General features: G+C 35.6%; 1 pseudogene across 1 annotated transcript; it reads right to left on the reverse strand.

Annotated features, from left to right (window-relative positions):
• Nucleotides 1-1,125: 1,125 nt before the first annotated feature.
• On the reverse strand, nucleotides 1,126-1,699 carry LOC307186928 (sigma intracellular receptor 2-like; annotated as a pseudogene). Its single transcript has 2 exons — nucleotides 1,439-1,699; nucleotides 1,126-1,393 (listed from the first exon to the last, which is right to left on the reverse strand). The product of its transcript is annotated as a sigma intracellular receptor 2-like (transcript).
• Nucleotides 1,700-7,653: the final 5,954 nt, after the last annotated feature.

Consider the following 7,653-nt stretch of genomic DNA (forward strand, 5'->3'; position numbering starts at 1 on the left):
TAGGATAAACCCTATTTACTCTAGGTGTGTTACTCTTTCAATACGCTGCAGGACTTGATCTGATATCGCTTTGCTTAGGATTTTTGCATCTACATTCTTGAGTGGAACCAGATTATGTTGCCCTGGGCCCCATTCAAAACTGACAGTTTTACAAGTTCTCAGTAAACAGACTGGAGCAAAGTATAGTGCTTCTCTCCATTTATTCAAGTGTTCTTTTAAATCTGTAATAAATTTTGCAGTTTTCTTCCTGTGGGTCTTAAACATTCCTGATTAAATATATTCCTAGATAATGTATTCATTTCATTTCATTATGAGTGAGATGTTTAAATCAACTCTTCTAATTATTTATTGCTTGGGTATATAAAACCAATTGATTTTTATATATTTGGTTTATGATTGGTTGCTTAGACAGAAATTTTTCAATAAGGCTTTTCTTTTTTTTTTTTGTTGGTCAGCAGCTACATTTATTTTGACCAGACTCAGGAGTCAGACGATACTCCCAACAATCAGACCATTAGGTCTTGTAAACAAAACAGGCAAAAAGGGGGAACTAACCAGGATCAGCATCTACCATTTTCCATGTGTGTTCACAAGCCTTTTTTTTTTTTTTTTTGAGTTGGCCTTGAGAATGAATTTAGAGAAAGCTAGCAGAATACCAAGCACTAACATGAAGAGACCCTATATGCACACACTGTCCATCTCCCCACATCTGCTACTTTTGACTGGCAACAAGACAGGAAGGAATTATTAAACTATTAGGTAGCATGAAGTTATCCAGTAAGAGGCACACCTCCAGCTCAGGTTTGAGACACCAGACCTCAGAGTAAGGGAACTTATGTTAAGTGGTGTGTAAAAAGTAACAGAAGACTAAGGTTTGGAAAGAGGGTAAACAAGGAGACTTTAAAAAATCTCTTCTCCTGGGATGATCTGTTTGCGCCAGTGTCCTTGGAAAGTGAGGGCTTGATGTGCCTCCTGCCAGTGTCTTGGTCATGAGTGTTGCTGCTGGTGTGTTTCAAATACTACTGAAAACATGGTATTTTTTTTTTCTGAGCATTTTCCTGGTACTGGGTCCAACAGGAAAATCCCCTACGGTCACCTCTCCCCTGGACCCGGGGTTATTTTTCCTCATTTTTTCTTTCTTTTCTCCTCAGACTTGTAGTAGGGGTTCCACAACATGAAAAGGAGAAGTATAATAGGGATGAGAAAGTAGGTGATGTAGGCAGATATATGGAATAGTCGTTGGTGGAAAGTCTTAGGTCCTTGTCCTCTGAAACAACTGGTTTTGGAGAAATCCTGGAGTAGAAACGTGGAGAGGATTGGAATCAGAGTTGTCATGGTGTCAACCGAGTAGTTGATTGCAGGGGTGCGGATCCACCTGCAGCCTCCATGAACACTGGTATGGCCACCTTCTTTTTAAAAGCATCCGTCATGGGGACACTTTGAAGACTTATGTTGGGATGAGAAAGAAAGGCAACTGACACACAAGCTCGCAAAACAGGAAGGACTTAAACCACACCGGGGGGTTGTGTAGCAGGGGATCTTTGAACTCCTCAGTATACCACTGCCGCAGGTTTCTCAGCTCCACCCGGTAGAGATCACAAGGCAGCACCGCCTGCAGGTCCACGAGCAAGGTGATGGGGATGTGGGAGAGGACCAGCAGCCACTCCAGGCCATGCCGGGCACCCAGAGACCCCATCATCCATCAGCTGAGCAGAGCAGGATCCCAGACTACCAGGCTTTTCATTTTTAACTGATATTTTTCCTGGTTATGAGACTTCAGGATAGACCATCATAATATGAGTAAATAGTAATATTTTCCTCTTCCTCATCAATCACTAATCCTTTTCCCTCTGTGCCTGATCTTATTTCATGGGTTAGAAATTGCAGCACAATATCGAGTAGTATTTATAATAAAGAACATCCTTGTATTTTTTTCTTCTTTTAAAGTCAATGTTCCTAGAGTTTTATGGTTAGATAATCACATATTGAGATAAATAATCTGCACCAACTTGAGAAAGAAGATTTCATTCCTATTCTGGTCCTAGTTATCAGGTGCTTTTACTAAAAATGGATGTTGCATTTTTTGCAAAATAGTTTTTGACATATTTTGGAATAATCGCTTTATTTTTCTTCTGTGACATATAGATTTGAAAATTATATTAATTAATTCATAATATTGAATTATCTTTGCATTCTTGAAAGAAAACCTGCTAGAGTTTGTTTCATTATTTCACAAACAGCTGGGTAAATGTAGTATTGCATTTTAGATTTTGGCATCTAAAGCTCAATATTTGTGAGGTTACTTTGTCATTTTCTCTTTTGTGTTAGTTTTATAAATTTTCGGTGTTAGAGTTTTGAACTGGGATTCTTTTCCCACGTATTTTAATGTCCTTAGACATTAAAAAGAGTTAATAAGTCAGAAAATTATTTGTTCTTTAAATTTTGAAATAATTTTGCTTTAAATCCTCTGAATAGGTAAATATTTACTTTTGTTTTTCAGTTTCTTCGTAAGAATGTTTCCTGCTTCTTCAGCAGTTAATATTCATGTTTGATAAGCATGAGAATAATTCTTTATATCAAGATTTTCAGATGTTTTCATGTCTAAGATTACACTTCCTTTCTTATCCCTAATTTTTTCCTCATCTCTTATTTTTCTTTGATTAGAATAGAGGTTTGTATATTTTATTCTTTTTGTTCTATATATTGTCTGCTTTTTTCTAAAGAACCACTCAGATTTATTTCTCTATTCTATTCCTTTTTGTTTACAAATTTTAATTTCTGCTTTCATCTGTAATCATTTTTTCTTTTTTTTCCCCCTTAGTCATGCTTTGTTTTGCTCTTAGCTTCTCAAGTTAATGGCTTAATTCATTTGTTTCTTTTATTATTTAAAAATAGTAAAAGTATGTTTTTTGCCTGATTATAGCTTTGGCTAAATACCACAGGTTTGAATATGTAGTCTGCTTATAATTATAATTTTCTAAGTATTTTGTAATTACACTTTGAATTTCCTATTTGACCCAGAAGAATATTGTTTTGTTTCTTTTCATCAAAAACTGGGGAAATTTTTTTAAAATTATTCTTGTTCAACTATCAATTTTGTTGCATTTTGATCAAAGAATATGGTCTGTATAGATCTGTCTTTTAGAAAATTTTGAGGTTTTCTTTGTGATCAAATATATATAAAATTTTAAGTGTTTCCAAATATTTTAAAGGGGAATATATCTTATATTTGAGGTTATTACATTTCCATGTGTATTTTCAAATTGACTCAATTGGTGATATTATCAGATACTCCATTTCTTTGTCTATTGCCTATTTTAACTCTTAAGAACAGAAAAGTGCTTCCTTTTCTTACTGTGCATCCATTGCAGTCAATTCCTCTTTCAAATTCTAACAGCTTTTGCTTTACGCTTATTATATACTGTTATTTGGCACATGGAAGTTGAATCCTGATACATTTTAATTTGGGATCTTCCTATCAACACTGAAAAAGAAAGATTATGAGACATTTAAATTTTTTCCCTTGAAAATCTACTTCATCTTATATGATTGTAATTCCAACTGTTAGTTGGGGAGAGTAGTTCTTTTATATCTTAAGACAATCTTATACTTTCAATTTTCTTGTGTTTATCTTTCGTAGGTATCTTTGATAGACAACTATTGCAGATTATGACCTGATTTTTGCCATTTAATATGATAAAGTTATCATATTTGTCATAAATTATATGTTTGTGCTTACTCAAATTGATTTACATTTTTTTTCAGTTTCTTTGCTTTTTCTTTTGATCTTTATCTTTGACTCTATCATACAAGTTTTCTTTTCTCTTTTCTGATGTACAAGTATGCATCCTACTTTTACTTTTGCTCAAGTTTACCTCTAAAAAATAAGCAACTGTATTTCTCTGTCCACATCAAGGGGAAAGAATCAGTGTCTACCACTATCCCTCCTTTGCACAATAAAGACAATAGCCTGCCATTCTTTCCTCGAGGTCTCCTCCACTACCTAGGGATTTAGACCCAACATCTTATTTGCTAAGTATTATTATTTACATGTTATATTTTCTCTTTCAAGGATTAAAGGTGAAGTGTCCAATCTCTGTTGTAGCTACAGTGTATTTGCAACGGTTTAGACTTGATCCCACATTAAAATATTTCAGTACTTACTGCCAGTCCTTTTAAGTCCTGTACATCTTCTTTGTACAGGATGTTTTTAAAACTGGATTCATTTTATGAAAATTGTCTGGAAAACTTTGATTTTTCTTTCATGAAGACGACTTCATTAATTTAGTTTTCGACACTTGGTATCAGAGAATGCTTTTTTATTGACTTCAAATGTGAATAATAATGTGTCCAGATTTAGCATTCTTAGATCTTAATAAATTGGGCCTCTGAAGATGTTGCTTTATTAACTTCTGGTCCTGATTATTTTCTTTTGTTTTTTCCTGCCTTCCAGAATTCTTTTTATGAAAAATTAAAATTTTAAACTTCCATAGAAACTGGTCTCTTTATATTAATTTTGTCTAGTATTCATCAAGCTCACTTGATCTGAATATTTACTTACTTAAGTTCAGGAAGTTAATTTCTTTAACTTTAAATATATATATATATATATATATATATATATATATATATATATATATATAAAACATTGCTATTTTTCTATTTGTTCAGGTGTCTCCTTTGGCAGCACTAGTTTTCTTCATGTTGGATTTCCACTCTCTGCCCTCTGACTCCATCATCTCTTTTCATAATATTTTTTTATCTCAATTTCATTTTCTTTTAATTCTGGAAGAGTGCTTCACATCTGTCCTCTATATTACTGATTTCACTATAAACATTGCCCATTAAGCACTTTATTGCTTCTAATGCATTTTCTACTTTGATATTTCATATTCAGTTTTATAACATTTTTCCTTCTTTCATCTTACTCTGTATTCTAGTTTCTTAACCAGCTTCCTTCTCACCTCAATATATTTTCTTCTCTCATTTTTCATCTCCTGTTTCTTGGGGTCCTTGGATGTTATTTAGATTACAAAGCATATGCTGTTTAAAATTTATTTGCATTTCCTGTAGTAAATCTTTTTCAAAAGTACACTCTTCCTCTGCCTCCTGAGTCCTATATTTTCACTTCTTGAAGTTACAAAATTTTTCATATGCCTCATAATGAGGTTCTATTTTACCTGTTTATTCATCCTTGAATGATGACTATTTTATCTGGCCTGTTATTTCTCTGCAAAACACTGAATAGATTTTTCTTAGATCCCATCAAAGTCTACTTGGTTTTTGTTCTAATCCTCTTTTAGATCTTATGCTATATGACATTTTACCCATTCAGTGATTAAACATCCTGATGGGAGATTTATTCTAACATTATGTGAGCCGAGGTCAAACTTCCTCTGTGTATGGCTAAGCCATTGTGCTAGAAGCCAGATCGGGAATGATCTGACCTAGTTCTTTTTGCTACCACAAAGTAGGCTGAAAAAGAAACTTTTGACTTTGTGGAGAATCCTCCATGGCAGAGCCCAACTACTGGCCGTATGGTGCAACCACAAGGGCCTGGCCCCAAGCAGTGGCTGCCCTCAGGTTCTTAGGACCTGTAAGGGAGAAGTTCCTTGCTAGTCCCAAGCCTGTCATGCCCTCCCACCATGGACCCTATATTTCAGGGTATTATTAAAATGCCTTCAAGATCTCCTTCACTTTTTTCCTCTTAAGCCTGTACCACTTTCTCAATGAGTGAGTCCTAGTGTCTTTCATAGATAAGGTTCCATTGGCAAAAATGTACTTGACATCTCTACATGTGAAAAGTGTTCTTCTCTAGCTCCCAGCAGTGATACAGGAGTTCCCAATTCTTGTGTTCCCTTTGATGCTTTAATAGGAATTTGGAAGCTTCCTGTGCTTACATTGCCATCTTTACCTGGAAGTAAGTTAAGAATATCTAAATAAGCAGGACATGTCTCAGAGGCTGTGGCGACCTCTCAATTGGGCTTAGATTTGGGTGCCAATACAGATCTATTTTCCACAGGACCAGCCATACCGATGGACTTCCAAGTGGCTCTCAGAAGTGCTTTTCTGCCAATCCCAGCCAGTTTCCTGGATTACAGCTAAGTTCCAATGATTCTTTTTGCTGTTTCCTAGTTGGCCTGGTGCATACATATATCTGAGTGTCTACCTTTGTTCTCACTTTTTTTTGAAGCCCAATTATATATGAATACCTATGAGGTGCCAGAAACTTCACCTGTATGATTTTGTTCAATCTTCACAAGATGGTTCAACATAGATACTATTATAGTCCCCAATTTACAAATGGAGGACTTGAAGCCTAGAAAAGGATTTAAACAACTTAAGGTCACTCAGATAGTGAGTGTCAGAATCACTACTTACTGGCCCGTCATCCTCTAAAACCCATGTTTTTAACCAGTATTTCAAAAGCCTTTAAGCTAGAGATTTCCCCCCCAAAAAATAGATAGATTTCCCACATTAACCACGAGTGTTAGCAGCCATTTGGATTCCCTGCCATCATGTTGTACCTTTTCACCATGGACCAACAGTCTACTAGATGAACCCATGTTTATATCAAACTTACTCTTCCCTCCCATCTTAGAATAAAAGACATCTTTCTTCCAGAGCAGCTCCCTCCCTGTGTGCCCAAGATTCCCTTCTCTTTCTTCTCCTTCCATGAATCTCTGTCCCTACTTGTTCTGTCATCTCACCATAAAAACACAGTCACGTCTCTCCCATCTCTTCTCAACATCGCATTGACCTTGTTTTTCTTTCCTTTACTGCCAAACTTCTCCTTCCATTGTCATGGGAAACTAGTTTGCACTAGCTTTTTCCATTTCCTTTTTGTTCCTTAATCTCCCCAATTTTCACCCCTAGCGACCCCACTCAAACACTCCACCCAAGATGACTGTGGCCTCCCAATTGTGAGAACACACTTTGGTCTTCCACTTCCACTTTCCACTACACATGGAAACATTGATGCCTTCCTTCATAAATTTATTTCCACCTTCTTTCCATGATTCTACTCTCTTCTCTTCTGTCCTCCTCCTGTCTCCTTGGCCTTTATTTTTCCAACTACCTTCTATTTTTCTCTTTTTCCTTCTGCCCAAATGGTTGGGCAAAATGACCCAGCATTCCATCCTTGGATCTCTCTTTTGAGTATAGTTCCCTATGCTATACAGTAGGTCCTTGTTATTTATCTATTTTATATATAGTAGTATGTATCTGTTAATCCCAAACCCCTAATTTATCCCTCGCCCATCCCCTTTCCCCTTTGGTAACCATAAGTTTGTTTTCTATGTCTGTGAGTCTGTTTCTGTTTTGTAAATAAGTTTATTTGTGCTGTATTTTAGATTCCACATATAAGTGATATCATATGGTATTTGTCTTTCTCTGTCTGACTTACTTAACTTAGTATGATCATCTCTAAGTCCATCCATGTTGCTGCAAATGACATTATTTCATTCTTTTCATGGCTGAGTAATATTTCATTGTGAGTGTGTGTGTGTGTGTGTGTGAGTATCACATCTTCTTTATCCATTCATCTGTCAATGGACAGTTTCATGTCTTGGCTATGCTGCTATATGCTGCTATGAACACTGGGGTGCATATATCTTTTTTGTTTTTAGCTTCTTTTTTTTAACATCTTTATTG

This window comes from Stenella coeruleoalba (assembly GCF_951394435.1).
Source record: "Stenella coeruleoalba genome assembly, chromosome: 5".
Taxonomy (NCBI): Eukaryota; Metazoa; Chordata; class Mammalia; order Artiodactyla; family Delphinidae; genus Stenella; species Stenella coeruleoalba.